The following is a 26,781-nucleotide window of genomic DNA, read 5'->3' as shown; positions in this document are numbered from 1 at the left end:
AAGATAGAGGGAGAAGTAAGGGAAATAGGAAAATTTTAGAAACAATCCAGCTACAACTACTTGAGGACAGGGAGAAAAGTAAAGGCAAAACATTAAAAAAAAAAAAAAATTGTACCATAAGTGCACAGAACAATGATTAAGAAGTCACAATTTTAGGCTACTATAGGTGCTGGGGTCCAAGGAGGGACCCAAGGGAGCAGGGAGGCGGGACTGAGGGAGCAACAGACCCACCCCCTGTGCACCCTCTGCCTGAGTGTAGATGAGCCAAGAAGACTCAAACTGAGCAGCTAATAAATAAAATAAAATAAAATAAAATAAAATAAAATAAAATAAAGTAAAGTAAAGTAAAGTAAAGTAAAATAAAGTAAAGTAAAGTAAAGTAAAATAAAATAAAATAAAATAAAATAAAATAAAATAAAATAAAATAAAATAAAATAAAATAAAATAAAATAAAATCACAATTTTATCAGTGGTGAAAACTTGTATTTTTTTTAATTTAAAAGTTACAATTTTAAATCACACTGCCTAACGTTACTTTGAAGTCCAAGAAATATAATCCTGTATAAGTGCATTGATGGCTTCTGATATTTAACACATATTTTAGTTAGAACAGCTCTGCCACTGATATCAGCGGGGGAACAAAAGCTCTTTCCTTTAATAAATGGTAGTTGGACATCCATTTGAACAGTGTGAACCACCAGCCACCTTTAAGAATATTCATCACCTGCCTTGTTAGACTTAGATGCCATCCTATGCTGGGAGGCAAACTGGTGAACTCTGTGACTTCTCTAAGTCCTTCTTAGCCCTCTGATTTTAGTTCTTTGATTTTCTATTTATGATCTTCCAGGGCAGAGGAATGGAGTTGATTTATTCACATTAAGTCCATTGATATATTTTGAATAAGGTAGAGAGGAGGGTTTTGAGTGACTCCTCACTCATCTGAAGGTCTGTGACCCGTGAACTGCCTCAAGGCTCTCTCTTCAACCTCTCTTTGGGGTATTCCCAACCTTTTCAAGCTCTTTCTTAAGCTCTCCACTCTTTGGATGAAGATTTTATTTTCAGTATTTATGGGATAAAGTCTATCCATTAGTAAATATGTGCCTACTTCACTAATTAACAGCTATCTCTAATAAATAAGCAAATAAAGCAGTAAGGACAGAACTTCATCAAGAACACCTCCATGTTCACTGAACATCTGTGATCTCAGTGTGTAAAGTACATAGCCCCCAGGTAACACTACCCTCTGAACCGAGTGAGCTCAAATTTTTTTTCCTGGCCCATCTGTACTTGTCAAGTAAGAGCCTGGTTCAAAAATGTGCTGCAAGAAAGGGCTTTTCTACATCGTAGAGTAGCCATTTCACATCTCCCACTCTGAACCCCTCAGACGCCCAACTGCCCACATATTTCTTTTCTTATTCCTCAAAGAAACAGCAATTCTTCTATGATTGTAGTAATTTCTCTAGAAAGGTTATTTCTTGCAATTTGAGAAGAGAGCCCCCTTTTTCCCTCCTCTGGGCTATGTGCACTTCAGAGCCAGTGGTTATGCCACGAGCGAGGTGGAGTGAGTGGCTTGTGCAGGTGGTATCACATCCTCTGAAGCTACTCAGAAAAGGAATGACATGGGTAGCACTTTTTAACAATCACCAGTTAGTTGAACAGTAGAGACAAATGGCCATATTCCTTCCCTACTCATGTAGTCAAGTTTGTTTTAGTAAATCCTATAGAGAAATAGAGCCACTTAGTTTCTTTAGAAATAACACCCACAAGCTGAAATGAAATATCACTGTTCATGAACACAATCCTTTTACAAGATGATTTTGTACTAAAGAAAAGTGTTTTGCTTTCTAACTTGTTTTTCAAAACGTAATTTGGAATTGTATAATGGAATTTTGATCAAAAGTGTGAATAAGTTTTCTGCAAGTAACTACAAACCCTTACGTGCACTCTATTTCAACAGTAATTATTTCTCTCAATCACAATGTTTTATGACTCATATTCTTACAGATAATAGAGAAAGCTACTGTGTGGCAGTACGGTTGTGAGATATCTGTCTTGACAAAACTTCTAAAACTTACATTTTAATTTTTTTTCATAAAGACATGCTAATTGAAACAAATAAATGTATTTTCCTTTTTGTTGTTTCTATATTCCAAAATGACAATGGAAAAAGTAAGTCCAAGAAAGTTAAAAAGCATTTATTAAATATCCACTGTGAATCTGGCACCAGAGTAAACGTACAAAGACAGCCTTAAAAAAAGAATTGTGCAGGGAAAGACACATTTATGTTAAGGGTCACCTTTATCATCTCCACTAATGCTGGTAAAAATAAGCAATGTATATTAGTTATTATAATATGGATGCTGTAGCAACCCAAATGCCAAATTTCATGGCTTAACCCAATAAAATTTATTTCATGACTCACATAACAGTCTAATTCCGCTGTCCCTGGTGAGCATGCAGCTTTCTACATTTTCATTTACACACAAAGGCATTTCATATTGTAGCTGTGCCTTCTTGTAGGGTCTTGGAAGGGTCCTCAGGCAGCCAGATGATGGGGAAAGGCGAGAAAGATCATGTACAAGAGAAGTTTAAGGATCAGGTCTGAAAGTTGTGCCTATCACTTCTGCTGCTTACTTGCCCTTAGATAGAATTGGGTTACATGGCCACATCTCACTGCAAGAGAAGGACAGAAAATGTAATACAGCTGTGTGCCCAGGAAGATGAAGGAAAGGATTTGATGAGCAGCTAGCCACAAAATGACTTCATAGAAAGAACAGTGGGTGGAAATCAAAAGGCAGAATTTTAGACTTTGCAGCACTTAGTAGTAGTGTGTGACGTAGGATAATGTTTTGATAGTTTGGGGCCATAATGTTTGCATAAATTAGTTAGTTAGGCATGATATTCTGATCTGGCGCCAGGAAAGTATAAGAATAAATTTATGGAAGCACAGTGAAGTTACGTGGAAATTAAAATATAGTTGCTGCAAACTGGAAAATGCTATCATAAATCTGCTTAAAACATACCTTATCAGGGTACCTGGGTGGCTTAGTCGGTTAAGCATGTGACTCTTGGTTTTGACTGACATCATGATCTCAGGCATTGAGATCCTGGGATCAAGCCTCGCGTCAGGCCCCACACTGACAGCACGGAGTCTCTCTCTCTGCCCCTCCCCTGCTCACACATGTATGTGTTCTCTCTCTCTCTCTCTTAAAATAAGTAAAAAAATAAGCTTTAAAACAAAACAAAACATACTTCCTTAACAGCTTTATTGACATATAATTGACATACAACACACTTCATGTGTTTAATGGATACAGGTTAAGTTTTCACACTCACACACACACACACACATAAAAGCATCACATCAAGAGAAACATATCTTACACCCCCAAAAGTTTTCTCTTGCTACATTGCTATCTTCCATACCCTATCCATCCATGCCCCATTTCTAGGCAACCACTAATCTATTTTTTGTCACTTTAGATTAGTTTGCCTTTTCTAGAATTTTACACAAATAAAAACAGTCTTTTTTTGACCGACTTCTTTCATCTATCATAACTGTTTTTGGGATTTATCCATATTGTTGTATATATCAACGGTTCTTTCCTTTTGATTGTTGAATATTCCACTGTATGTATATAACATGATTTGCCTATCCATTTACCTGTTGGTGGATATTTGGATTTTTTCCAGGTTTTTGCTATTACAAATAAAGCAGCTATGAACATGTGTACACAAATATTCCTATGGGGATATGTTTTCATTTTGCTTGAGTAAATACGTGAAGCTGGAATGCCTGGATCGTATTGTCCTCTGGTTCTTCTTTCTACTTTTTCTGCCTTCTTTTGGGTTAGTTGATCGGTTTTTATGATTCTGTTATATCTATTCTATTGAATTATTATTTGTGTCTCTTTTAACCATTTTTGTGGGTGCTATAGGGTTTTTCAATATGCACTTTTAAACTATCTGAATCTATTTTCAAATAATATACCACTTAAGTTGTAATGTTATGATTTATAAAAATACATCCCAAATCGCTCCCTGATATTTTTTGCACCACTGTTATTTTTAAAACATATACACTAAGCACACATTATATTGTTACTCTTTCTGACTTAACAACCAGGATCTCTTAGAGACATCAAGCTATAACAAAAATAGAAGTTTCATTTTACCTTATTCATTTTTCAATATTCCTCAGTTTTTCTGATTGATATCATAATACTTCTGCCTGAAAAACCTCCTTAAAAAAACATAATAACCTGCCTCCTTTGATACACTATGTAGAATAGGTCTACTAGAAACGAAGGCCCTCCACTTTTGTGTGTCTGAGAAAGTATTTTTCCTCCACTTATAGAAAATACCTCTGCTGGGCATAGAATTCTGGGCTAACACGGTTTTTTGTTGTTATTGTTTGTTTGTTTCTTCGTTTTAACAGGTTTTTGTTTTTCTTCTGTCAGCATTCTAAAGATATTACTTGTCCTCTTGCTTCCGCGATTTCTGATGAGAAGTCTGGTGTATTTATTATCTCATCCTACCATACGTAATGTATCTTTTTCCCGCTGACTGCCTTCAAGTCATCTTTTGTATTTCATTTACAGTGGCTTAAATATAAAATGTCTGGTGTGGTCTTATGATATTTATTCTACTTCATGTTCTCTCATCTTCTTGGACTGGTTTGCATATCTGTCAATAATATTAGAAAACTTTCTTCAAATATTTCTACTGCCCCATTCTCTCTCTTTTCCTTCTGGAATTCCAACTATGCCTCTATTATACCATTTGATATTGTCCCACAGCTCTTGTATGCTCTATGGTGTTTGACTTCTTAATCCCCCAACTCTTTGTACTTTCTGTTTCAATTTGTGTTATCTGTTGCCTTCTCTTCAAGTTCACTAATTCTTTTCTTGGCTGTATCAAGTCTACTGATGAGCCCATGAAACACATTCTTCATCTCTATTAGCCATGTTTCTCACTTCTTGTGCTTCCATTTGATTTTTCCTACTTCCTATTTCTTTGTGGATATTACCCATCTGATCTTGCACTGCAATCTAATTTTTTCCATTAAAATTCTTAATATATTAATCATATTTAAAATTCTTGTCAATGAGGGCATTAAGGAGGGCACTTTTTGGGATGAGCACTCAGTGTCACACGTAAGAGAGGAATCACTGGGTTCTACTCCTGAAGACAAGACTACACTGTATGTTAACTAACTTGAATATTAAAAAAAAAAAATTCTTGTCAAAGAGTTTCAACATCTGTGTCACAACTGAGTCTAGTCCTAGTGATTGATTTGTGTCTTCAGAATGTTTTCCCATGTCTTTTTGGATGCCTCACAGTTTTTTGTTGTTATTGTTGAAAGCCAGACATCTTGTGTAGGACAGGAGATATTGAAATAAATATTTTTAAGCTTGGAAATAAGCAGAGTTTTTGTTTGTTTGTTTGTTATTATCATTATTATTATTATTATTATTATTGCCAATTAGTGAAGGGTTTATGATGGTCTAGTCAGGAGTTGAACTGTGTTTGAGATTTGTTGTTGCTATGATGGGTCTCGGTTCACCACAGAATTCAAATTCCCTGAGTGATACCTTGGGTTTAGAGATGGGATGGTTGCCAAGGAAGGTTTTAAAGTGTTTGCTCTCCCCTTGGTATTAGTGCTGTGTTTTCTCATTGCACTTCTCCCCAGATAGAATCTATTCTTTGCAGCTCTCTCAGCTATATTCCACTGTTATTTTTACTCAACACTTGTTTGCCTTAATTCTGGGTGGACAGTGTCTATGAGCCCAGCTAGTGTCCTTCATAAGAAAGGACACTGCCTCTCTTCTTATTGTAATGTTGAAACTGGAACTTATTCTGTTCCTCCTCAAGTGATGTTTTTAAAAAAAACTCCCTCTTCCAAATTGCAGTGGGTTCCCACCAGTGCCCTAAAGCAACACATTTGTGTTGTTCTTTACCACCAACACCCACCCTCAAAGGTTAATTAAAGCTTTTGATCAGAAAGGGAAATAGGAAAAATAGTTCTGGGTAGAGTTATGGCAGTGACTGTCTTTCCTTTCTCCCAAAGAGAACCATGAGAAAACCTATCTCAGGCCTCTTCCCATCATCCATCTTAGTGCCTTGTGGGGCTAAGGCTTTTCTTCCAAGAGTGTGAGAATGTTGTATTATCTGAAGTCCTCAGGAGCTTTTTCACTCTTATTCCAGCCCTCATTCCATCTTTAGCAATTTGTTAACAATTTTTAGCTATATCCTCTTACCACCTTTTAAACAGCCAGTGGTGTCTGCCCCAGGTAAACAAATGCTTGGATCCTATTTCTCTCTCTAGTTGCCTCACTACTCCCAATAATTCACATTTCAATTCTCTGGCAAATTCAAGAAGCATCATTAATTTGCAGTTTGTATTTTCCTGTTGCATGTTACATGTCCCTATTATTTCCAAGTCTCTCCATCTCTAAGCTGAAATAGAAGCTGACCTGGTTATAAAATTCTTCCTTGGCAGTTATTTTTCTTTCAAAATGTCACTCCACTATCTTCTCACTTGCATTGTTTCTAAAGAGAAATCTGCCTCAATATTTATTTTTTTGTTCCTCTGTAGATCACAGAAATCATCTGGCTGTCCTTAAGATTTTCATTTTATCACTCATTTTGAGTAAACAGGTTATTTTGTTCCTTAGTACAGTTTTCTACTTGGAGTTCATTGAGCATCACGGATCTGTGGGTTTGTAGTTTTCAGCAACTCTGGAAAGTTTTGCCATTATTTCTTCAAACATTTTCTGTCCTCCTGTCTTTCAGGATTCCAATTACATATGTGTGAGGTTGCCAGAGAAGCTGTCCCCAGTTTCCTAACGATCTGATTTTTTTGTTGTTTTCTTTGAGTCTTCTCCATTTCTGTTTTTCATTTTGGATAGCTTCTGCTACTAGATCTGAAAGTTCACTAATCATTTCTTCTGCAATGTCTTATCTATCATTAATCCTATCCAGCGTATCGTTTCATGTCAGACATTAGAGTTTTCATCTCCAGAAGTTTGATTTGGGTCTTTTTTGCATCTTCCATGTCTCTATATAACATTTTTAATTTTCCTCTGGCTTTTTGAATATATGGAGTACGATTATAATAATTGTTTTAATGTCCTTGTCTGCTAATTCTAACCTCTGTTTCAGAGTTGGGCTGCTTTTCATTGATTAATTTTTCTCCTCATTACGTATTTCATTTCCCTGATCCTTCTCATAACTGGTAATTTGTTGATTACATGCCAGAAATTGTAAATCATACTTTGTTAAGCACTGGATATTTCTATTTTCCTCTAAACTTCTTGAGCTTTCTTCTGGGATCTAGTTAAGTAACTTGGAAACCGTTTGATCCTTCTGGGTCTTGCTCCTAAGATTTGTTAGGCTGAAGTATAAACAGTAGTCGATGTCTCATTTTTCCCCTCTGCTGAGGCGAGACCCTTCTGAGTATTTACCCAATTCTCTGAATTACATGATTTTCCAGTCTGTCTGGGAAATAAGCAATATTCTTGGCCTAGTGTGAGCTCTGACTACTGTTGCTTTTAATGCTATCAGCTAGTTCTTCGCTTGGCCTCCAGTAGTTTCCTCACACATATTTGCTGAACAGTGCCTTCCTAATTACTCAAGAAAGACCCCCTACAGATACCTACAGGTTTTTTTTATTTGGTTGGTTGGTGAGTTTTTGGGCACCTCAGTCTCCCAACACTCCCAAACAGCTCCTTTACCCCCAAATCAAGAAGTCTACCATACATTGCCTAGAGTCCCCATCCAGGTACTGCAGCCTGGAAATCCTCTGGTACCAATAAGCTGGGATAATTATAAAACTCACCCCATATGTAACCTGATTCTTAGGAATCACTGCCCTTCATTCTCTAATGTTCAAGTTCTTGAAAACTCTATATTTTGTCTACTTTCTCAGCTATTTCAAGTGGAGAGGATAAATCTGATGTCCTATTACTCCATCTTGATTGAAAGCAACAGTCTTAAAACATATTTTAATACACAAAATATGCTGAACTCTTACAGAATACAGAACTTCCTCATTAGAAACAACCATGGCATAAAGTGCTCCTGGTAAAATAGTGATATGGTGTAGTTTTAGCATTTACACTAGATGGATGAGATTGGTTTTTTTTTTTGGTTTTTTTTCTTCTACTCAATATCCATTCCCTTTTTCCTATGACATTACATCAAAACTTCTTTGGAGATTCTGCCTTTCTGACTAGTCCATGTGGTTTATTTGGGACTCCATTCCTAGTTTCAATAATTCAATAACTGAAAAATAGTATTTCAGTGTATTTTACATTTATGTGTGTGTGTATTATAAAAATGAGGTTAAGTAAATCTTCATTTGCTTAAGAACCATTTGTATTTCCCTTTCAATGAACTGTCAGTTCATATTCTGGGTCCAAACTTCTTAACATTTTCTATAAGCACTCTCTGTAGTTGAGAGATTAACCCATTTGTCTCATATACTAGTTACATTGACTAATTGCTTGCTCATTAAGTTTTACCTTGGGTTAAGACATTTATTTATTTATTTATTTATTTATTTATTTATTTACAGCAGATGATCTTCATTTTTATATAGGAAACCTTTTCTTTTTTGACTTCTACATTTTCCATCATAGTTAGACTTCATATTCCTATGAAGGATTTCCAATGTCTTATTTTAGTACTTTTATTGTTTTTTTTCTTTATTGTTTTCTTACATGCTTACTGTTTTCTTTTATTAGTTTCTACAATTTGTTAACAATTTTCCCCAACTATTCCAGCCATGATGGATTGTTTTTGAATTCTTCCAGCAATGATTGGCTCACCTCATTTATTATTTGCGTTCTTAGTATTTTTGTATTATGGTGTTTCATGTTTGTCATGGTCCCAGGCTAAACTATGAGCTCAGTGACAACACGGATCACAAATTGTCTTTCTTCATGAACACAAAGTCCTAGTACAGTGCTAAACACAGACTATAACCCGCCAAAGAATAGTTGTTGATGCCAAGGTGTAAAGGAAGGTATTGTGTTCTCCATCTTATTAATTCCTCAGCATTTTTTAAGCGGTGTGCTTCTAATCATTGCTCAATTAATAATTTTAGAAAAAGTGGCTATCTGTTTAACAATTAAAAATGTGCTTTCTTTGTGCTACAATAATTTAAAAAATCTAATAGCATATACATTTGACATATGCATAATATGGAATGATAAATATACAATTTATAACAACAGTATTCTTGCCATAATTCAATGGACTTTACATGGTTTAATTTCAACTTCACAATGACTTCAACAGTGACTTTTCCTATGATGATATTCTAATTTCTTCAAGGTATGACACAATCTTATTTGATGCCTATGGTTTAAAAAATAATTTTCATCATATTTCTTGAACTCCTGATTTTCTAAATATTGTATATCTTAGGCAAATTAATTTCCTGAACCCATTCCCCTAGCTATACATGGAAATAATAAGATCTTTGTTCAAAATTCAAGAATTAAGAAGTGAAGAAGAAAAAGAAGAAAGAAAAAAAAACCCTGAAACTAAAATGCTAGTACACAGCCTGGCATATAGCCAATGTTCATAAAATGTTATTATCATCATTATGAGTATCTCTTCATCTTTGTTCCATGTTCTTTCTTTCAGTTTTTTTTATCATCTTTCACATGTGTGATTCCTTTCCTTTTTTTCTACCTTTCTTCCCTTTTTTTATTATTCCTATTGTTTTTTTCTTTAATATGCTCACTTGCTCCAATCTTGTGTTAACTTCATGCTTCTACTGTGAGTACAATTCCTCACTTCATCAGACATCTTGAAATATTTGGTAACATGATGGGCTCTACTTAAATGCCCAGTTTTAATTTATTTTTACCTGTATTAGGTAAGTATTACTTCAAAGATGCTCAACAAATATAAGCACCCAGCATGAGCACTGAGTGCCCATTCTCCAGATGCAGGAGATGCAACCCTCTTCTCCTCCACCATGCACTCCTTCCCTTACACATTCCCCTTTCTCCCCGTAGCTCCATCACAGAACTAAGCGGGGAAAATTGTTCCCAGTGTAAAAAAGTACCATAAAAAGGCACCTCAGGTCTGCCATGCCACAAGCATAATGTGGAGCTTCTTGCCACTTTTCACAGGGCCTTACCTGCCACTTCTGAAACTATCATCTCGAATAATGAATCATCAAAGTAAACTACCATTTATTGGATGTTTGCTACTCACCAAGCAATATTCTAAGAGTTTTATGAGTGTTGTCTCATAGAATCTTTGACAACACATTCAGATAGATATTATGACCTACTTGCACAGACTTGGAGATGTTAAGTAAGTTACCCCAAGGTCATAGAGCTGGAAGGTGGCAGGCACAGTTGAACCCAGACACATATGACTCCACAATCCATGCATTCTGCTCCTAACCCCGATCCTACCCTTTAAGAAAAGGAAGTACATTCACCATGTCACTTGACATTTTTCCTCTCAAAACAAAACACCTAGTGTGAATGACAGAGTACTGAAGAATTGGCTTCGAACCTGGAAAATGCCTAAGAAATAGCCAATCACATGACCTCTGAACCACAGGGAGATATCACAGAACAAGTTAAAAAAAGAAATGCTTCAGTGAAACAAAATTTCCAAGAGGGACTGAAAATGCTCTTTCGATACACTACGATATTTTACTAAGGGTACAGTATATTTTCTCTTCAATCTTGAAGTGGAGAAAATGTCAGCCTTGCTTTCATATTTCTTTAAGTTCAGGATGGTCAAATATTGAACTTTAGACCCTCTCAACTGATAAGGTTTCAGTATCTCTTGAACTCCTTTTATCGTATGAACAAAATGAATTTCTATTGTCTGTTGTTTGTTCTAAACTCCTGCCTGTTTTTTTTTTTAACTGTTTTTAAATTAGTAATTTTCACTACCTCATGCAATCTTCTAAATTACTTTTTAGAGTGCTGGCTATTAATATTTTAGGTAGCTTTGATGTTTTACTTTATAGTCTTCAATTTTATTTTACATTTCACAGGTTCCTAGTTGCAAATAATCCTACAGGCAATTTTCTCACACTGCAACTATTCCTTGAAAGATATGCTAATGCAGCACGACACTTGCAATACTGGGGGTTAAGTTAATCACCCAAAATGAGTTGTATTACTGTCAGCAGTGTATAAAGACATCCCATAGTGAATTACAAGGAAGGCTAGCTTTAAAGCTGCATTTCAAAAAATACCCAAAGCTAGAGATGAACAAAAATAAGCATTTATTTCAAAGTCCATTGAGCTAAAGAATCAAACATTTGTTATTTCTGGTCTCAAAGTTACCCAATATAAATAAAGGGATTCATATCCTTTTCAAAATTTAATTACCAGGAAACCCTTTACAGATTGCACACTCTGGGCCAGACAAACACTGCAAAGCAGTTTCTATCTTCATATGTGTCTACAGAAAAAGGAAGAAATCACTAGTTTGCTCTCTGTTGAGCTGAACCACATGCCATCTCTAAAAACCGGGGGAGCAAATTGCCCTCCTCTCTTCCCTCAGTGAAAGGGATGCTCATGGCAGCATCACAATCTAAACATGACTTGGTCAGAAATCAGGAGGCAGAAGGTTGTGCATGTATTCATCTATTTCTTTCCAGCATGCAGCCTTTATCTGTGTTTTATGCATAGGTTAAATAGGAGACTCAGGACCTGCCAGTTATGTGACACTTTCAAATCTTTGAAATCCCAGTCACTTCAATACTATTTTGTATCAATCTCATAACAGTAAAGACGCACCCCCAACCACCCTAATTTCTTGCTTCCAACATTCCTGACTTTGTTCTTGGGGGAAATTACCAATACTTTGCTCCCATGCCCGATGCAGAGCCCCACTGCAGCTCCATTTTCTCTATGCTCTCACACATACAGTGCTAAGGGCAGCCATCACTGCCAGCCTTGATTCTGATCAGCAGCATCACACACATTGCTACAGTGTTTTTTTCATAGAGGCGGCCGATTAAGGACTTTCAGGGAGCCTTAATCCTTTCTTTCAGAAGGGTACTTCTCAGCAGACTGGTTGCTCAGAGGCCAACTGAGGTAGAGTTCTGAGCTGCATTTTAAAACAGCAGCAAGTCTGCACTTAAAATGATCTAGATTTTTCTTTTCTGCCTTGCAAAAATATTGAAATAAGATTTAGTTACACTGTTGTGATACGCATTTTTATGAGAGAAGAAATATATTGTGAAAAGCACGTTACTTCACTTGAAAAGATCAAGAGAGTGGGGAAGGAATAAAGGTTTACCAGGAACATAGTATTTATTTGCCATGCATATTTGATATGAGTTCATTAAATACGCAATAGAAGTGTCAACATAGAGTGCTGTTTAGATCAAGCTATGAAAACAAACTGCCCTGGTATTAACATTGGAATATACTAAGCTGTGGTTAAATATAAGCCTATTTACTATACGGTAAAGAAATATTTTATTGACTGTTGTTAAATAACCATCTATTTAGCCTAATTGAATTTACCCCCCCCCCTTTTTTAATAAAGACTGATGGATCGAATACTATGACAGTGTGCTTGGCACTTTTACATGCCATCTCTGCTATTTCATGGATTTTTCTTTTCTCACCCATTGACATTCAATAATTAGCAATTATCACCAGTCCGTGCCTAATTTGAGAGTATTTTCTCAGTCTCACTGGACCACTGCCAAAGCTATCTCCAGTGAGGAAGCAAAGAGCAGAAGCATCTCTTTAAGAAACACTTGCTGTAAAACTGAAGTACGTCTGACTGCACCACAGCATGAAAATCCACTCACTGGCACAAGTAAGTGTTTCATAAGACAAGGTAGACTCATTTGAGTCTCTTCTGGGATTTGAATTTAAACATAGATATTTTGGATTAAAACGCAGATACCTCGGGCAGAAGTAGAAGGCTGGGTAGTCTTCCTGGCACATTGCCTTCCTGACGATCATTAACATAATGCAAAAGTACGAAGATAGGAGACTATTATTATCCTCGTGTCTCATGCAATATGCAGGAAAGCTAAACCTTCTGTAATTAATACTGACCCTTCCTTTACTGGTAGCTCTCATACCAATTTTTAGGAAAGAATATCAGAAGAACAAATGCATACTTAAAGTTGTAAAAACCCAGGCTTTTGCCTTACAAAGGATTTCTGCCGCTGTTCTGACCTTGATCGTTTAGGGCAGTAGAAATAAAGGTCATGAGTACAGATGTTGCTATCAGGATATATAAACACTTTACAAACATAAGGGAAACATCAAGACTTATTCAAACTAATTGATAAGATGTTTGAACTAGGTAGTCAAATGCCATTTCCTTGATTAAAGTTAGTAGTGCAAAAAGTACACTCATCAAATATTCTTAATTTTAATGTTGTATTTTTTGGTTGTTTGTTACTTTGTGATTTCTGAAGCACCTATTAACAGAGTTGTTGATGTGAAGTCTGAGATGGTAAGTTTTAAATTATTTTTAAATTTAATGGCAGTGTATATTCTTTGCCTTCCTCTCCTTAGCCTTTTAGTTGAAAGCGTCTGAATGTATAACTATTTTTCAAGGTTCAAGATTCAAAAGAAATGGGTATAAACTCTAAAATTGTCTTCCAATTGTATTGCTGGAATAGTGGATTCGAATTACCTGGTTTCAGTTCTCTGTCATTCTTTTTAAATTATTTTTTGCAAATTTCCTACCGCCACCTAGCCTAATTCCAGGTAAGGAGTTTCATGTCATAGTTGGACTCTGATAAACATGACAATTAAAGTATCAAGGTCCTCCCTCTAGAGGGAAAAACAGGGTTTTCATATGACTAGGCAACATACAATTTTCCCCAGTGATTTCAACCAAGTCATTTGTTACTTTGTACAAATATCACTTTAGATAAATGCAGACAAAAACCACTTCATTTAACTTTTTTTTTTCTCTTCGGGACCACCTCCCGCTTAAAATTTTAGCTAACAAGTGAGACCAACAATCAGCTAAGTTGGTCTCAAATTAGTTAGCTCCTGGTAAGTCTTAATGTTTTTGTTCATATTTTAGTTGATACAACACTGAATACAGAAATTCACTTCGTTAATGAAAAATTGGTCAATTGCTGCAGAGCTCTCAAATGCATTGTTGTGAATGTTCAGTACATTGAGACTGGCAGGTGCCAAGGAACTGTACAAACTCACAACTTCTCCGCTGCACCTGCTTCTGCCTTCCTTTCCCAACATTTGGTGGGTCTGCCTTTTGCTCTCAACAGTAGCATTATTAATTCAGCCAACCAAGACACAAACCCCAAAGTCATCTTTGACAACTCTTCCTCCCTAGCTTCCATTTTGCTGCCTGCAGTACTTCTCCTCTTCGATCCATCCACTCCTTTGTTGCCATAATCATCGTTCTAAAATGAGGTTCAAATACAGCTGCAAGAAAACGTGGTATGGTCGAAAAGGAGAGGACACTAGGATGATAGTATTCAGCACCTTGTTATTTATGTCATTTATGCTGCTGCTCCATCTATTCAGCTCAAAACAAGAACAGGCTTTGGAATCCAAGTTATGATTTTGGATGTAACACACACAATCAGGTATTCTTGGACAAATTATTTGACCTTAATAAGCAGCGGTTTCTTCATCTGTAGAATTGGAATCCCTCTTAACCCAAACTCAATTTCATATAATTTCTAGTCAACCAAGCCTCTTGAATGAATAGTCCACATTCATTTTTTTCTATACTTTCATATAATCAATCCATCGTATGAAAAATCTAGTTTCATTTCTACCCCCACAACTAAAACTACTCTTGGCCAAGTCAAACTCTAACCCCAGACTCAGTGGACATATTTTAGCCCACATCTTAGTGAACCTATTCTTGCAATTTAGCTCTATTAGTTTGATTAGTGAGTAATCAAACATTCTAGTTCCTTTCCTCGTTCTCCATATCTGTTCGACTGTTCTTTCCTTATATCCTTCATGGGCTTCTATTTTATTCAAATCCAGGTTTGTCCTCAGGTTTCCATCTCAACAATTATTTCCCCTTACCTCTGTTTCAGATTTGCATATTAACTTTACATATATAAATATATATAATACATATATATAATACATATATATAATACATATATATATATATATATAATACATATAAAATCTCCAGTAAGTCTCCAATCTCCTCTTAGATATTAACATAAAATCTTCTTCAATTTCCAAAGCAGAAACCTGCCTCTCTCTTCATCACTCACCATGTGGTTAATCACCTAATACTTACAATTTTCTCCTGATTATTTCTTGTATATACTACCTGCTTTCTATTTTTCTTTTCACTGACCTAGATCGGTCCCTCCTGTTTTCCCGGACTAAAGTAATAGCCTTCTAATTCAACTCCCTCTGGTTTTTCCTACTTGGTGCTGCATCCTCTCCACAACAATGAAGTGATAGATCTAAAATCAAGTCTGACTATCTATTCCTCTACTTAAACTCTTCCAGTGGTTCCCCATGTCCATGGCTTCTTGGCATGGTATGTCCATATCTACCCACACAACTTCGCAGTCCACCCTTACTGCCATAAAAATTGTATTTGTTGTGTGACACGATCTTATTATACAATTAGCTTATACCACACTTCAACTTTAAGCTTTGTAATTCATCTGTGTCTTTGCTTTGATTGCTCTCTCTGCTTGATATATTCTTCCTACTTTTCAACTTCCAGATCCATTCTTCAATACTCAGCAAAAAGAATTTTTCAATAAATTTCTAACCCAATTTAAAAAGATTTTTTTTATATCATTCTTAGCACTGACCACAATAAAAGTGAAATTATAATTTTATGTCAATTTCCCCTACTAGATACAACCTACCCAAGGACAGGATCTGTATCTTAATCAACTTTGCACTGTCAGCACCTAGCATAGTACTATATGCATGGAGATGATTCTATGAAGACACCCGATTTCTGTCTTGGGCTACTGAGTAGATGATGATGCTATTCAGTGAAACTAAAATAAAGGGAGCCACAGGCATGTGGAGCTAGACTACGTGTTTGAGATGTTAAAGGACATTCAGATGAAAATATATAGTAGGTAGAAGAGTATATGAGTCTGACTCAGGCATTTAGGAGGGATCTGGGCTAGAGAGAAAGGTTACAAAGTCATAATTATATAAATGGCAATAGCTCAATAAGGAAGTTCGTGAATTGTTTTCTGTGTAAACTTCCATGCTGAAAGCTAATTATTTAGACCTTCTGCTTTAATCAGAGTTGCTACTACAGAAAATCATTTTAATTAACTCAAATACTCAAGAATCTGGATAACTGCAATATCCTTTGGTCTAGATTAAGACACACAGTTTAGATTTCAACTAGACTATTATGCTATTGTTTTGGAATTGAGAATTACCCACATGAAGCTATTAAATAATCATGACAAAACATATAAATTGAAAGGCTGAATTAAACATTACTGAGTTCTAATAGTCATGACAGTAAAGAATAAGTGTTGCTTTGTGTATAAAAAGTGGACAATATGCCTGTAAGTCTAACATACTTATGACTTCCAAACCCATGTTAATAGGGGCTATAATAAAATATGAATTCACTTGTATATGCAAAGGCAATATAAAATTGTCTGGCTAAGTCAGAGTGGCCAAAATGAACAAATCAGGAGACTATAGATGCTGGAGAGGATGTGGAGAAACGGGAACCCTCTTGCACTGTTGGTGGGAATGCAAATTGATGCAGCTGCTCTGGAAAGCAGCTGGAGGTTCCTCAGAAAATTAAAAATAGACCTACCCTATGACCCAGCAATAGCACTGCTAGGAATTTACCCAAGGGATACAGGAGTACTGATGCATAGGGGCACTTGTATCCCAATGTTTATAGCAGCACTCTCAACAATAGCCAAATTATGGAAAGAGCCTAAATGTCCATCAACTGATGAATGGATAAAGAAATTGTGGTTTCTATACACAATGGAGTACTACGTGGCAATGAGAAAGAATGAAATATGGCCTTTTGTAGCAACGTGGATGGAACTGGAGAGTGTGATGCTAAGTGAAATAAGCCATACAGAGAAAGACAGATAGCATATGGTTTCACTCTTATGTGGATCCTGAGAAACTTAACAGAAACCCATGGGGGAGGGGAAGGAAAAAAAAAAAAAAAAGAGGTTAGAGTGGGAGAGAGCCAAAGCATAAGAGACTGTTAAAAACTGAGAACAAACTGAGGGTTGATGGGGGGTGGGAGGGAGGGGAGGGTGGGGGATGGGTATTGAGGAGGGCACCTTTTGGGATGAGCACTGGGTGTTGTATGGAAACCAATTTGACAATAAATTTCATATATTGGAAAAAAAATAAATGTAATTAATGTCTTCATAAAAAAAAATTGTCTGGCTAGGTAATAAAAAGATCAAAGGCATAAACTAGATATGCATTTGTTTTTTAAACCCTAGAACTATGAATAGGATGACGGGAACCTCTAATAGACATATAATGGGCAATGAATTATATATATATATATATATACACATATATATATATATATATGTATATATATATATGTATATATGTGTATATATATATATGATTCACTTATTTTTTAATATTCATCAAATGTTTTGAGTACTGGCTATATGTCATCACTGTTCTGCGCAGTGAAAATTGAGTAGTAAAGAATATAGGCAAAAATTCCTTTTCTTTTTGAGCTGATAGTTTAGGGGGAAGACATGTAATAAGATAAATAAATAAAATAGAAAGAATGCTAGACGGTGATGAGTCATATGAAGTAAAGTGAAAAAGAAAAGGGGAATTTGAAATGCCAGACTGGGACAATTAATTTGAAATATGGTGGACAACAAAGCTACACATTTTAACAACAATCTGAAGGAAGTTCAAGAGTGAGCACTGTAAACTTTTGAGGGAAGAAAATTCTGGGCAGAAGCCAAAACTGTAAAGTGGAAAGATTAGAGGGGTGCCCAAAGAACAGCAAAAAGACCTAGTGTGAGAGTCAAGAAAGCAAGGGGAAAGTAGTCAGATAGGTAATGGGTGCCCCTATCAGGCCAAACACCTAGACCATTGGTTTTATGAGCTTTTATTCTGAGTGGGAGCCACTGAAGGGAATTGAGCAGAGAAGTGTCATAATCTAACCTATTCTTTCCCCCACTTCTAGAGCATCACTATGGCATCTGTGCTAAAAGTACACAGCAGAGGCAGAAGGATTGAAACAATAATCCAGAAAAGAGGTATGGTGGTTTGTGCTAGGGTGGCAGCAGAAGATACGGTAGGAAGTAGACAGATTCGGGATTTATTTGAAGCTAAAACCATATAGCATTTAGTAACAGCTTGAATGTAAATTATAAGAAAAAAATGAAGCACTGAGAACGACTATAACATTTTTGGTAAATCAACTGGAATAGTCAAGTTGCCATTAGCTGAGCTGGGAAATACTACAGGAGCAGCAGTTTGGAGCAGATAGTAAGAGCAATCAGTTCTACTTTGGGTCTACTGAGGTGCTTGTTAAAAGTTCCAGTAGAGGGGCGCCTGGGTGGCTCAGTCGGTTAAGCATCCGACTTCAGCTCAGGTCACGATCTCGCGGTCAGTGAGTTCGAGCCCCGCGTCGGGCTCTGGGCTGATGGCCCAGAGCCTGAAGCCTGCTTCCAGTTCTGTGTCTCCCTCTCTCTCTGCCCCTCCCCCGTTCATGCTCTGTCTCTCTCTGTCTCAAAAATAAATAAATGTTAAAAAAAAAAAATTAAAAAAAAAAAAAGTTCCAGTAGAGATGATAGGTGGACTGTTAGATAAAGGAGTCCAGAATTTGGGAATGAGAATTGAGATAGAGATACAAATTTGAGAGCTGTCAATATATAGACAGTGGGAGAAAAATAGAGAATATGAAGAAATGATGTAAGAGAGTTAAATAGTAAATGGACTAAGGAAATTTACTACAACTGCCTAACAACACAAAGCACTCACTTATCTACCTGATCATCAACTGAAAGTGAGACGGAGAGCAAAGTCCAGGTGTAGGTGTATAATCAGCTGAGAAACCTGCTTAACTATGGCTATACTTTTTCCAGCTGTGCCATATGTTGAGACAGAATTTGGAGTGCAAAGGTTTATTGGGAAATAATGCCTCTGAAATCAAAGAGGAGGAAGCAAGATTGGAAAGAGGCAGCCGGCAGACCCTGATACAGACTGACAAACTCCACTAGTGGGATAGGAAACCCATTAGAGGAGTCTTGCATTAAATGCAAATGGCTAGACCTTGACAGCACCATTTACTCAGTCATTGCCTGAAGTCACTGGACCTCTCCAAGGAGTTCACTCACAGAAGACCCCAAAGTGTAAAAAGCTGGAGACCATCAGTCAACCATATTCCCCACTGTTTGACAATTTCTTTCTCAAAGGAGGATCTGAGCAACATATCTCTTCAAGCCTACCAGACCAGTCTTTTCAATCTTTCATAAAGTGAAAAGGCTGAGGGTGAATGAAAGGAGATAATTTTATTAATTGAACATGAAATTTAAGCTGTCTAGGGAGGGAAGTGAAAACATGAGATATGTAATGGACAGTAAAGACAGGAGAATCAGTGGATATAAATTCTATCAGGACTTAAAGACTGTTGGAATAAAGATACTAGAAGAATTGAGCTGAGAATATGGGAGGTGATGCCTACTGTGTGGGGTACATGAAGTTGGGATTATGGAAAGGCTTTTGCTAACAAGAAGGTTTAGGATGTGACCCTGGGAGTGAATGAATAGCTGCAGTCAGGTGGGAGACAAAATCAGTAAAGGAAGAGGTTAAGAAAATGAGAGGCCATGTTATGGGAAAGACCACCTATAAGAATACTAAAGTCACTGAGACTTAGGATGGCATTAGGTTGAGAAGTAATGAGCCAGAAGCAGAAGTCTTTAAGTAATGAAAAGAGAGTGAATGCGAGATTGGTAGGTGACTTCAACAAGGAAAGGTGGTAAATGACAGATAACATGGGATTCAAAGCTGGAAGGAGAAAAGGAAACAGTCTTGAGGAACAGGGTGGATACCTACCATACAGATATATGAGTGGAGTGGGAGAAAAATGAACATCCACTTAGAGTTGCAGAAGCAGCCCTGTCAAGAATCAGGTGTCCAGGGAGAGGAAGAAGGTGAGGTGAACATTCAAGAAGGTGCTGAATGTACAGGGGATTCTGTGGATGGTTATCCATGATTTCCCCAGGACCCTGTGGCTGGATTTCCTGAACTAATTAATACAGGGTGTTAAAGTACAGGAGATGAAGGGTAGCCTTGGATTCTGGGGCTTTTTATGGAGACAAACCTAACACAAATGAAAGGTATAACCTGATCTGATCTGTGATCTCAGAGCAGGTAATGGTGGTGAGACTGGAGTGACCGAGAGTTGGAGAATGGGTGGGGTCTGTGGTCCCCTCTTCACTACAGTTGTTGGAGACATAAAACATGGGAGGGGCACGGAAAGCTCACATTATGTACATAAAATTACAGTTTGATGTTCTTGATGAGAGAATCCTAGCAAGTACATTTCATTTTTACGTATGTGGATGTTTTTACAGAATCATCAATGTGATTCTGAATTCCTTTCAGAAGCAATGTTTTTAAATTTTTTTTTTAACGTTTATTTACTTTTGAGACAGAGAGAGACTGTGCATGAATGGGGGAGGGTCACAGAGAGGGAGACACAGAATCTGAAACAGGCTCCAGGCTCCAAGCTGTCAGCACAGAGCCCGACGCGGGGCTTGAACTCACGGACCGCGAGATCATGACCTGAGCCGAAGTCGGACGCTCAACCGACTGAGCCACCCAGGCGCCCCAAAGCAATGTTTTGAGTAGTCTGAGATGTGCTGTTAATTGTTTTCGCATGCTTCATCTCAATCAACTTCTTAACAAATTTGTAAGAAGGGTATTTACTAATTTTCTACATGTGAGAAAACGGATATTCAGAAAGATCAAGTGACTTGTCTAAGATCATAGCTAATTCTCAACAAGAGGTAGGATTCTTCAGTAGGTCTCTCTGACTTAAAGCCTGCATAAGGTTCTCTATGCTACACCTTAACACCCATCTGACAGGATTCCTCTCTATGAAGGTTGTTTTAATATTTTATTTTTCTGAAAATAGTTATATATTTGATGTATGATATTAAATATATTTTTGCTATGTGTGAAAACACATATATGTATATGTAATTATAGTTATATAATTATATATGTAGTTATATATAGCCAAGTATTATCCTTTTTGATAATTTTCAATAAATTAACTTATAATTCTACAAAAAAAGTTTAATTCCCTATGCATTATGCATTTGTTTTTCAGATTTTAGCCAATTTGTCAGATTCATTTATAAATGTAGCAGCAGATCAGAGAAGGCTGAATAGAGAATTTGAGGGCCAAAGCATCCACAGCTCAGATTTCTATCATGAATTGGAAAGGAACTCTGTACGACAAGAGCTTCAGGTCTGGAACCAATAAGCAGTGGGAAAACCAAAGGCCCAGATTCCATACAAGCTATGCATTTTTCATCCATATCAAACTAAGCTGTTAAAAATATATGTACTTTCATACATTTATGAGGCTAGCTAAGAGATACCATATATATTAAATTCATTATATGTTTTATTAAAATTATAATAAATAATAGGTTTTAATGGTAATATAAAAAGCAATAAAGCACTCCAAAGATTATACAAATAGCTTATTATATTCATAACAATTTTTGTATATAAACAATGTGTCCATTTTTATCAAATATAGTTTTATTAAGTGTATTATCAATTATTTTGAGTCATTCTACACTCTAACACACACAAAAATTACTACACCCAGTTACATTTAATAGAAGGGGTTACTATACTGTCCTTTTTTAAAAAGTAAAATTATCTCAATGTAGTATTAAATTAGCTGCCTTGAAAATAATGCGAATTTTTTTGGCTCGGCCAACAGAGGCATCAGCAAATATTTGTCAAAGCTTGTTTCCTAGGCTCTCCCATCCTTGTAAGTGCCAATCAGCCCATTATGCCGGTGATGAGGAGAGTGGAAGAACTTGAATTACAAAGCATATTCAGTTCCCAGAGAGAATAAATCCTTGAAAACGGATACTGACCATATTTCATGGAGTCTACAATATATATTCTCTGAAATCAGGGTGTCTTTTTAAAATGAAAGTCATCCTAGATTTGATAAAATGTGTCAAATGATTAAATGAATTTTTTTAAGTTTATTTATTTATTTTTTAGAAAGAGTGGAGGAGAGGCAGAGAGAGAGAAGGAGAGAGAGAGTAGAAGAGAGAGAATCCCAAGGAGACTCCACTCTGTATAGAGCCCGATGCAGGACTGGATCCCATAAATGTGAGATCATGAACTGAGCTGAAATCAAGAGTCAGACACGTGGGGCACCTGGGTGGCTCAGTAGGTTAAGTGTCCCACTTCAGCTCAGGTCATGATCTCAGGGTTTGTGAGTTTGAGCCCCATGTCGGGCTCTGTGCTGACAGCTCAAAGTCTGAAGCCTGCTTCAGATTCTGCATCTCCCTCTCTCTCTGCCCCTACCCAGCTTGTTCTCTGTCTCTCAAAAATAAACAAATGTAAAAAAAATTTTTTTTAATTTTTTTTTAACGTTTATTTATTTTTGAAACAGAGAGAGACAGAGCATGAACAGGGGAGGGGCAGAGAGAGAGGGAGACACAGAATTGGAAGCAGGCTCCAGGCTCTGAGCCATCAGCCCAGAGCCCGATGCGGGGCCCGAACTCACGGACCATGAGATGGTGACCTGAGCTGAAGTCGGACGCTTAACCAACTGAGCAACCCAGGCGCCCCATAAAAAAAAATTTTTTTTTTAAAAGAGTCGGATGCTCAACAGACTGCACCACCCAGGCACCACTAAACCATTAAATGAATTTTAATCAATTTAGCTTGGCACAGCAATTCACACATGGGTCAAATTCTTTCTCCACATCTTCCAAACAGATCTGCAGGCTCTGACAAAGGCAGAGTGAGCAGCAGAGAGTCCTAACACAAGAACTCTCTGAATAGCTACCCAAATATGAATACCCTTTATTCAAAGCAGGCCCGTGCCCACAGAATGACACAAGGCAAGTCTGAGTTCCAAAAAGATGAGTTGCAAAGCGTTTGCACACAACGAGGTGCTACAAGTTTCACTTCTCACTAGTAAAATCTTAGATAAGGCAATTCACCAATGGATCCTGTGGAGTAGACTCTTTTTTTTAACTATTATCAATTGAGTTCTTGTTGATGCCAAATATGGTTCTGACCAGTTTTGCATATTACTTAATTTAATTCTAAAAAGAACCATGAGGTACGTATTGTTACTTGATCTATAAATTTAGGAACTGAAACTCTGAGAGGTCAAATAACTTGTCCCAAAGTCCCCATACATGGAGTAAGTGACTGGTTAGGATTTGAATTAAGCTCAGTATGCCTTGCACTGCTCCAGAGGTCTCTCCCATTTCTGCAAGATGGCTTAGTGCGGACTCATGTGCCAACAGTCTCAGAAGTCTCTGCTCACCCACTTCAAGAATGAAAGGCTAACTGCAGAATTTGAAGTTAGAATCTTAAAACACACACACACACACACACATACACACGTCTACGCGCGCGCGCACACACACACACACACACACAAACATGTTTATATTCCCTCAGAGATCTCTCATGTCTCTTGTAATTCAGTTTCCTTTGGGCACATTGTAATTTCCCCCATTACAGTTGGAAAACACCGTTACGTATCAGGAATCAAGATTAACTGTGGAATAATTTAGAATGATAGTTATAAAATGGTAAACTATATTGGAAAGTAAAATACTGTGTCCAACAAAGAAATCTCTAGTTTTGGACAGAATCTCTAGCACCTTTTTAGTGATAAGCCATTATCTTGTTAATGTTTTACAATTGGTGAGTGCAGCTGGTGGGTGATACACTTTACTCATGATATTTCACTTAAACCTCATGGCAACGAGATGGGTATTAGAATCCTCATTTTTACAGATGACAAAAAAAGAGAGAGACATTAAATAATTTGCCTAAGATGAACTGAGCAGCATTTCTAAATTGGTCTTTAAAACTTCAAAATCCATTTTCTTAACCATTACACTATACTCCCTCTTGGCCCTCCTGAATTGTCATAATGTAATTTGAAGGTGGAAAGGCAGTGACATTCTGAAACCGGGAGCTGAGAGTGAAGAATGAAGGAATCCCTATAATCATCTATTTCTGATTGCTCAAAATTTTTCAAATGGCATGTTACATAAAGTGAAGACAAATTGTGTGTTGGAAAGAATTAGTCCATAAAAGGCAAGAGTACTGTGGAAAAGAAGAGGCATTCATGTGGGGAAACAAGTTTTAAAAAATAGCGTAGGCAACTTAATTTTTCAATTCCTTGAGTTTTACAGTGAAGATTTAAATAAAAGTTATAACATGCAATGTTCTGCAGTTTTGAAGACCAGAAGTGCTTTTCAAATTCCTCTGGAAGACATGAAAGATAGTACTGGATTAATATTTCTAATGATACTGAACAGATCTCACTAGAACATTTAAAGACTGTACAAAAGACACTTCTCAATACTAAATACTTGGGAAAATCTCAAACTCTCCATTCTCTGATGATGAACTTTAACATGAAAACATTTTACAGCCAGGGAGACTATCAGCCAAATTTATAGGCCAAAATTAGCAAAACATGCCAATCCCTTGTAGGTAATATGTTCTTGCATGCAAGTGTGGGGGGGATAGCAGAGACACAGGAAAGAGAAAGCTGTCTGAGGGGAATGACATTTCTAGGCAAAGACCACTTGCGGACACACAGATGACTGCTAAGATATCTGTGAATCTCCAACATTTACACATAATCTTCAGTATAAAAATTACTCCTTCAAAAATAAATGAAATTGGAGTTTTTCAAAATACAGTTCTGACAGACAGTTCAAAATAGCCTGAAATGTTGAAGATCAAATTTTAATGATATAATAATCTTATAATTAGATTAACAACTTAGACTAGTAATTGTGATAACCAAATAAAATAAAAGTACCATTAGTGGGAAATCAGATAATATCTAACCAGGACAAAGTTGTTATCAAGAACTAGTCATGAGCTAACTATTATATGATTTTTGGGGAGGGGGGGGAGGGGGCTCCAGTCTCCTTTCATATGATAAAAGTGAATACTTACCTTCCAATCTATTTATTGTATTTACCTCATTTTTCAATAACTGAAAATTTTCAGGAGCAACCCCAAGAAAATGACATAAATGTGGTTCCAGAAAAATCCACTTCTACTTAAAGAGAAAGGATCTGCTAAAGAAAACTTACAGATTTTTCCCATCAACCTGCCCTCCCACTCCTTGCTCCAGGGATCGCTCCTTCTAGAAGCAGGTCTTTTCTGTTTTTCATCCCACCCTGCTAGAATCATTTCACATAATTTTGGGAAATGGTTCTAGCAGTGCTCATGTCACACTGTTGCTGCAGGTTTGAAAGAATTGTTTTGACTCCCACTTTGGCCAAATAGACGCTGACCCATACAGGGGATGCGAGAGTTTATTATAACTCCAGGCACTCTCTCAAATTGTTGGGGTAAAAATGAAGTTGAAAATAATCAGGTTTTATTCTGAACATATTCTGCCAATTCCAATTAAAAACAGATATAGATAGGGGCATCTGGGTGGCTCAGTTGGTTGAGCGTCTGGCTTCTGCTCAGGTCATGATCTCTCAGTCTGCGAGTTCGAGCCCCACATCAGGCTCTGTGCCGACAGCTCAGAACCTGGAGCCTGCTTCAGATTCTGTGTCTCCCCCTCTCTGCCCCTCCCCCCTCATGCTCTCTCTCTCTCTCTCTCCCTCTCTCAAAAATAAATAAACATTGAAAAGTGTTTTTAAAAATTTTTTAAACACAAAAAACGTTATATAGATGATATTGATGATAGTAGTATATACTAACAGACTAACATATATACTAATAAACATAGACACAGACATAAACATATATGCCTTTTCCAACTTGTGAGAAATCTATTGCTTTCTGGTAACAACCCCCCACCTTCGTCTACAAAATTGCAGCTTCTCAGTGGGAACATGGTAACAACAGGGGCTTCGAACTGCCTTTACGATTCACAACGAGGTGTTGTACTGACACACAACTGGAGAGCGGCAGAAGACTGACAAGCAGGCAGCTAAACCCCTCAAATAAACTGAAGGGGGTCCCAGCTCAAGAGCTGGAGCCTACATTAGTTCTTCCAGCCTATGTCACCAGGCTTGTTAACCACGCTATGCTCTTAATTTTTCTCTTCCCAGAGCAGAACCAAAAGGAGGGAGAAGAGAGAGGAAAATGGGACATTGAATCTCCAGTAGTTTTTCTCTCCAGGAGTTTAGGAATGGTGTGAAAAGGAAATCCAGCCCAAGGCACCTTTCGCTACAGAGAAGAGAAAAAAAAAAAAATCTCTCCACAGCCTCCCGCACACCAGACAATATCAGTGTCATTATTTTATGAAGACATCACTCCACCAGCCATAAGAGTGCTGGAGGTGACTGATAATAATTAATATATCTCTTCAATTACAGCCTCTGACAATATTACTGATAGGCATGTCATGGGTAACATTACATAACAAAAGATATGCTGGAAGTATTTTGTTATATGACTATTCCATCACTTACATTTTCTGCATCTGCTACTCTCCTTTCTCCTACTTGGATTGATGTAACTGCTTCCAGTGGCATTTGCTAAATTCCGGTTGTACTTCTAGGACCAAATTTTCATGCAGCAGTGCTACATTCACCTG

The 26,781-nt window shown here is 37.0% G+C and overlaps 1 long non-coding RNA gene across 1 annotated transcript in view; it reads right to left on the bottom strand.

Annotated features, from left to right (window-relative positions):
- The window catches only part of LOC122241469, a 173,200-nt gene that overhangs the window by 1,351 nt on the left and 145,068 nt on the right, over positions 1 to 26,781 (bottom strand). Inside the window, exon 2 of the long non-coding RNA XR_006221638.1 lies at positions 26,657 to 26,778. This is a non-coding gene — a long non-coding RNA (uncharacterized LOC122241469). The remainder of the gene's footprint in view (positions 1 to 26,656; positions 26,779 to 26,781) is intronic.

Source organism: Panthera tigris, chromosome C1, assembly GCF_018350195.1.
Source record: "Panthera tigris isolate Pti1 chromosome C1, P.tigris_Pti1_mat1.1, whole genome shotgun sequence".
NCBI classification, from domain to species: domain Eukaryota; kingdom Metazoa; phylum Chordata; class Mammalia; order Carnivora; family Felidae; genus Panthera; species Panthera tigris.
This window is presented reverse-complemented; position numbering and strand designations above follow the sequence as displayed.